This window comes from Macrosteles quadrilineatus, unplaced genomic scaffold, assembly GCF_028750875.1.
Source record: "Macrosteles quadrilineatus isolate MER2022 unplaced genomic scaffold, UCM_ALF_1.0 Scaffold_2__2_contigs__length_208266976, whole genome shotgun sequence".
Classification (NCBI taxonomy): domain Eukaryota; kingdom Metazoa; phylum Arthropoda; class Insecta; order Hemiptera; family Cicadellidae; genus Macrosteles; species Macrosteles quadrilineatus.
In genome coordinates, this window is record NW_026542595.1 from 124,348,972 (window position 1) to 124,356,366 (window position 7,395).

The following is a 7,395-nucleotide window of genomic DNA, read 5'->3' on the forward strand; positions in this document are numbered from 1 at the left end:
GTATCTGTAATCGCATTGCATCGCATCGCACTCGCATAAGCTAGCTAACATTGGGATTGGATTGGAGTGCTGTCGTCCGTCGTCGTGTCGTCTGCCGCTCAAATGGTGAAATAATTGATTGAGGTTACTCATGTATGTTAATGTTTTTATCTATGTTGAGGAATTTCAATAAACTTAAGTTTATTTAGTTATTCCCAATTTTATAATTAAGTGAGGTTGAAAACGCTTTGCCCTATTAGAGTCAAACTATTAATAGCTGATTGTGAAAAACTGAATCAGCAAAATAAAAATACCAAATCAATTGCGCAAATTATTATGTCTTTTAGAAAACCATTTTAGGCCTTTTACTTATGGTTTCTGAAGTTCAAATATAAAAAACCAAATATTATTACTCCAGAATTATGATTCTAGGTTCCAATTATAGTTTTGGGAGGAGGGGGATTTATTTACATACAATTCCCCCATTGATAATTATATTAGGATGAAGCCTATTTAAGTTAATACAAATACAATTAGAAGTATGCTGGTCATATAAAAGAATGAAACTGACACAATAAGTTAAGATAGGTAAGTCATACAATAGTATGTTGGAAACAGAGCATATTTTAAGGGATTTCCACTGGGCAACAGAGGCGCCGGACTTACCGGGGTGGTATGGGATACCGGTGGTCGGAGGGTTCCCCCGGAAATTTTTCATAACTTAAATAAAGTGAAAAGAACACATATTTCTACGCATCTTCTTATGAATTTTACGATTATACTTATTCGCTTGTAAATAGTCCATATAATCTCACTTAATTATGTACCGGTATCCTAGAATGTCATAACAGGCCAAGGCTCCCTTCACAACCTCTTGGGCCAAAATCATAGCTCAATAGCCTACTCTAAAATATTTACATACCGTACTTAATTTTTTTTTTAATTCGGATACATTTCAAATGTGAATTATTTAAAAAAATATGCTGGCACCACCCATAGTCACTGGTCTACAAAATCTCAGCACTGTGTCACCCATTTAACATGTTATTTTATATACCCTGTGTTGGAATGTAAAATAAAATCAGGCCTAGATAAAAGCTTGCTTCAGACTGAAACTTAAGTGTGTTGGTTAGGTAATATTTTAAAATTTAACAAATTTTACCTTCAAATTAACTCATAGAACACATCTTTTTAACAGGCCTTCTGGTGAGTGGTAAAAAAACAGTAACACTTTACTCTTTGCATGCATCTTTACTAATCAAATTCGTTCAATACTTACCTACGAGAAATAATTATTTCAATAACTCTGGTTAAGTTAGTTATTTTGTTTCTGTATACAAATGTTAAAGCTTTATTTGTTTTAATCTACTTATGGATTGTAGGCTACTGTAACTTAAAATTGACTAAAATACAGCCACAATTTTAACTAGAAATGTTGGCATTCATTCTTATAATCCCACCAAGATGCCTTAACCTATTAAGGTTAACTTAGACTATCTGGGTGAGGTTTTAATTACCTTAATTACCACTGCGTTGCCGATGACCAGATGATTTGGATAGGGGTCCTCCAAACAATTGACCTTTAATGAACGACAAGATATCTTGTAATTATGTTTATCTTAATTATGTGAGTGTGAGTCAATTAAGCAAATTTGGTTGGATATTATGTTGAATTTGGATGCAAAGAAACGTAGCCTAAGTACAATAAAGGAAATGGGATCCACTTTTACAAGTAAGTTTTAAATAATTACTTACTGTATCAAGAAATGTTGTCGCTAACTTAAGCCGGGTTTTCCTAGGCGCGGAAGTGGAGAGCAGAGAGAGGAACGCGGAAAGCGGACTCCACTTGTCTTAGGTAATTTAATGTTAGGCCTACTGTTTTCCTAGAAACAGAGCGGAACACCATGTTAATCTCTTTTCCACTCTCCGCGTTCCTCTCTCCGCTCTCCGCTTCCGCGCCTAGGAAAACCCAGCTTTATGCCTAGACTGGTTATTAGGGCTTCAGGTAACTTCTTACTGTTTAAAATCAGAAGTGCATTTTAATTTGAACTATTAATTAACTGAATAAAATAAATTCTTGTATTTTTATTTTGGTAATCATACCTACTAGCATGCTACTACAGTAGCCCATACTCGCACCTATACTGACAAGTATTAGCGTCAGCTCTATTTATCAATCATAGGCCCTTCATAGCTATTATGCTATTATTTACATTTCCAGGTATAGGTGTTGAACTACAATGTATGTGGATTTATGGAAACTAGGCCCAAAGGTTAAGTACTGTGAATTAAGTTTAACTATTTTTTAACTATTTCAGATTTCTATTAACTCGCCCAAAGCTGTTGAAATCCTGGAAAAAGGCTGTCAAAAGAAAAAAATCTGAAAGAAACTGTTTAGTATTGATTCTTTGCAGTAAACATTTATCTGTTGACACGACGATGAAGTTTAAGTTAGATAAGACTTGGAGCACTTGTCAAGCTCCTTAAAGATGACGCTGTACTCACCGATTATGTACAGCAGTTCAGAAAAAAAAAAACACCGCCGTGGACAACTTTTCTATGGATAGCCTGATATTGTTGAGGTAAGATAAGTTATGCTTTTACATCTTAATTACCTATTAAGTTAAGGTTTTATCTTAATAACATAATGATCATAATAAACCTAACCTAACTCTGCAAAGCGCTGTACAGTGACATTACAGGGGGTTACAGAAAAACTAAGGCTTAGGTTGTTTGACAGTAACTGACTGACCATTTGAAATGTAATCGTTGCCAGTGGTCGTGCCCCCGTCTGGTATTACTCCACCAGAGAAGCAGTCCATCTTTAAAATACCGGTACCTTAAAATGAAAGTCTTCTGTGCCTTAGAAAAATGTTAAGGTTGTTTTCATGTATTATAAGATCGTACGAATAGGCCTACTTAATTTTAGGAAAAAATAAGCTGGCATAGCAAAATTTCACAGTCACAGAAATCGGTGCTTATCAGCTAACTTATAACTTATGATAATATTTTGGCCTTAAAATTCAAGCAGACATATAACCCTATCAGAACTACAATACTGTACTACCTATAATATTCAGAAATAATTAGGCTGTTGTCCTATTAAAGAATACAATTTAGCCTACAGTGTCAACATTTTCAGGTGCTAAGTGACTTTATCGTTATTCATGCAATGTTTTAAAGTCCTCAGATTATCCTAAATTTTTCCTTCCGGATCGATATCTGCCATATGAATCTGGTGACAACCTTACTTAACATAGGCCTAACTGCCACAGTGAGAGTAATAGTGACACTAACTTATTACTCTCACTGTGGCAGTTAATAGTGGCTGTAATTTTAATGAAATCCCTGTAAAAAAACAAAAACAATAAATTGTATTAGCTAATTTTGGTGGCACTTCCATACAAGGCCTGTGGCACAGCAACATGGAAGTATTTAGTGTAAAGTAATTTTATTATCCAACGGAACTTTGAAACCTAACTATACCTGATTTAGTATTCTATTATTTTTACTTTTATTACTTTTACCTGGTGTCAGCGCAAGTGTAGCCGTGATTTTTTAATTTTTACAGCTCATTACAGTAGAAACGAATTATTATCTCACACTCACAGTTTTGTCTAGTTTGGTTTCATCTTGATTGGTTTTTTGATTGAAACTGTTTACAAATCTGAATCAGTAAGGACCACCTCTTACTTTTTTAATCGAGTAATGTTTTAAAAAATCTATAAGGCCTTTTTTGTTTCAGACTCCAATTGAACCCATGGAGATTAAGACGCCAAGACAAAGCACAAGGAAAATCAAACGGAAATCAGCCAAATCCACCACAGCAAACACACTCAAATTGATAGTTCAGTTTCTCCAATGAAAAAAACTCCAAATGTAATGACCTAAGACTTGGATAAAAGAAGAATCACTTTGTTTTTGTGAAATGTTTAAATACACTGTATTTGGACTAATTAATTTGTTTTATTTACTAAACCTCAACTTCCTCATCAATAAAATTTCTATGGGGTTTCTAAATTCGAGTTACTCTTGCAAAATATATTTTGTTTTATTTCACAGTCATTGTTTTTTAATATTTTAATTCTTGCAATTTGGAACTTTAAGTTATTCAAAATACTTAACTGTCCTTCAGCATTGGAATTGTGCAATGTCAATGTTTCACAATAATTATAATTGCCTAATGAAGATCTCAACTTATAGCGAAGACAGTCAAACGGTAACAGTGGTAAAATATAACATTTTTTAGGACTCTAACATGGATTTTTACATAGCCTAACTTGAAAGAATCTAAGTTTCAGAGGTTTACTATTTTCATGCGTCTTGTTAATAGCCTAAACTTAATATAATATAAGCTATTTTGAAATTTATTTAATTACCCTTAAAATGGTGATTCTAATCTAGTAAGGAATAATTTCTGGTATTGTGTCTGATATAACAAATTCAAGAATTTTATAAATGTAGCCTATTAGTGAGTGAATCAGAATCATAGCCTACAGTAATAGGCCATAAATTGCATTCATGGTTCATGGTTCACCTTAAAAGGCGTTCATGGTCATGCCTTAATAAAAATAATATATTACTTTTATTTGCTTTTCCATACAGTTCTGCAGTGCTAACAGATTGTTATAATCATAATTATTTTAACTGTATTAAAAAAAATACATATCTTATTACTTTCAGGTCAGTTATGATTAGTTAGAAACGTTAAAGTATGATTTTTAGCCAGGATATATACTCTCTAGTTACAAAACAAAGGAATGCTTGCCATACTTATTATAAATATGATGAAGCTTGATTATAAATATGTTTCGAATTTTATTTTGGGCTCCAAGAACTGAATATGCAATGAAAACATACTCACAGTTCAGATGTTCAAATGCATTTAATCATGTAGATATATTACATGTATCTCTGAATTTTCAGCTATGTCAGGTAATTGTAAATAAAGACTACTGTAGTATAAGTATTAACAGAAATATTATCACCACAAAACGCATTTATTTAACTGTTTTCAAGTAAGAACTCGAAGGTTGAACATGCCTATCAGCCCATTTATTAGCATGCAATTTTAAATTTCGCGCCAACTCCGGCCTCACGCAAACATGGCAGGCGTATGACGCGGTGGGGAGAGAAGGCCACTGACTGGTGGGTGGTGTTACGAGAGACAAGGGTTCGTGAAACTGAAACAAGGTAGGCAACCATATTTATTTCACTTCACTCTCGCTCGTAACATAACTTACGATAACAACATCGGTTCGATTCTCTGCGATTACGATTTCGACTTTCAGTTGATAACAATCGAAACACAACCGAATCATACGGTTGGTCTGTTGTGAACCCAGCACTATCCAGAAATAGTAAGAAAAATAAAAGGTCTGAGGAGGAGAGGTATTTACTCAGGGGAGGTATAGAAGAGGCTACGATGACAGCTGTGGGCTTCTTATTAGCTGAGGGAACGCCATTACCGTAACAAAACGGTCGGTATACATCGGCCTCGGTGGTCTAATGGTTAGCGTGCCGGGCTGATATACTGTAGGTCCCGGGTTCGAATCCTGCTGGTAGCATTAACTTTTTGTCCAAGATTTTTTTATTATCAGCAAGTTTGGTTGGTTCGGTTCGGTTATTACAGTTTAATTTTATTATTAAGTCATTATACAATTTTAATTGAGCAAATTCTAGTTTTATTTAATAAATTATTAATTATTTTTCCGATTACCTACTAAACTTTTGTTATATTATTTCTTTATCAGCAAGTTTGGTTAGTTCGGTTAGGTTATGATAGTTTAATTTTATAATTAAAAAATAATAAAATTGAATTTGAGACATTTATAATTTTATTTTATGAACAGAACTATTTTTGCGATTAGTAAACCTTCATTGCCAAAGTGCTCTCTACTACAGCGCTGTTCATGGAGGAATTTTGAACTAAATGCCTCATTCGTACCTCCCCTAAGTCAGACCCAGGAGGAGAACACTACAGTACAGTATGGTGACAGGATTCGATATCATGTTATGAAGCCTTTCCCTCTTTTATGTAATCGGTTCATCGGTTCATTATTTTGCTTGTTCATGTATGTAATATTTTGTAATGAGTATTTATTCTGTTGTTATAACTAGTGATATGATGTCTCTTGTAATGTTAGCCTGTAACTATTTAATCTGCTTGTTCATGCATATGTATTACTTTGTAATGAGTTGGACCATTCAATGCATTAAATTTGAAACCTATCATTTTCTAGTCCTTTTGTATTGTATATTGTGCCATGTATTTGCAATTCTTGTATTTTTTTTGTATGCCTTCTTGCTTTGATGCGTTATTGTTTGATGGCATTTGCCGTATGAATAAATAAATAAATTGGTTTTGCACTATGCTAAGCCAATGCCAAAGAGGAGTACTGTGGCTGTTTTTGTAAGACAGAATGACATTGAATAGAATAATATGTATGTATGCAAATGAAGCAATCGTTGCTATCACCATTAAAAGGGGTTGTCAATTAATTACTTGTTGTAGTTCTACTGTTGTTTGTCTTCCTGTAAACTACTGAATCGTTGTTTTTTAATGATAAAATGTTACCGTACTTATGACGTATGTATGTTTTTAAGACTTCTTAATACACCGTATCTCTAAATGTCTATCCTACCTGCCCTTTCCTAGATCTTAGAGCCAAAGCCTCTCAGCTGGTTGATTCTTTGAGTCCATGTCTGTATCATCTTGTCTGGGTGGGTAAACACAGTAACATTTTTACAGAGGCTAAATAACGCACTTCTCAGCTCTTACTCCCATTTGATGGACAAAGTCCAGAGTGATGTTGACTAAAAAAGTGCCCTGCCCTTTTGATGCATATGATTTCTAATGAGCTTTTGGCTACAGAGTCCAGTCCCAGTCGGATGCTAGCATTGATGAAGCTAAAAACGTTTGATTGGGTGATGTGGACGTGTTATTAAGGTACTTGTTAAACTTGTTACTGCGGTGATCATTCGTTATTGAAGTGTAATCCTCTGGTGCTGGAGCCACATGTTGAGTAAAAACTTGTTGCTTTGCTATGGTATAATCGGTTAGTAAGGTAAAACCTTGATTCTGTGGTGGCATATGGTTATTTGACGTAAAATAATTTTAAGCACGTGAATTTCTGCTATTGCAACCGCTATTGGGCCCCTTACGTCAATAGATGATTCCTGCAAACTGCATATTTCTATCCATTGCGGTTTTTACATAAATAAAGATGCAAGTAAAAAAAAACATCCTGTATTTAGAGAAAAAGTACATTTTTTTAAGAGGGGAGAAACTTAATTTGGGTTGGAGATCTCCCTTTCTGAAAAGCCTTAAAGTATTCGAATCATATTGAATCATCTATTCTTATGCACAAAGAATGGAGTCATAGTTGACTACAGAAGTACAGTTTTTTTTTACTG

General features: G+C 34.1%; 1 long non-coding RNA gene across 1 annotated transcript; it reads left to right on the forward strand.

Annotated features, from left to right (window-relative positions):
- Positions 1-347: 347 nt before the first annotated feature.
- LOC128987236 (uncharacterized) lies at positions 348-3,916 on the forward strand. Its single transcript, XR_008490217.1, has 3 exons — positions 348-567; positions 2,298-2,561; positions 3,725-3,916. It is a non-coding gene; the product is annotated as an uncharacterized LOC128987236 (long non-coding RNA).
- The last annotated feature ends 3,479 nt before the right edge of the window (positions 3,917-7,395 follow it).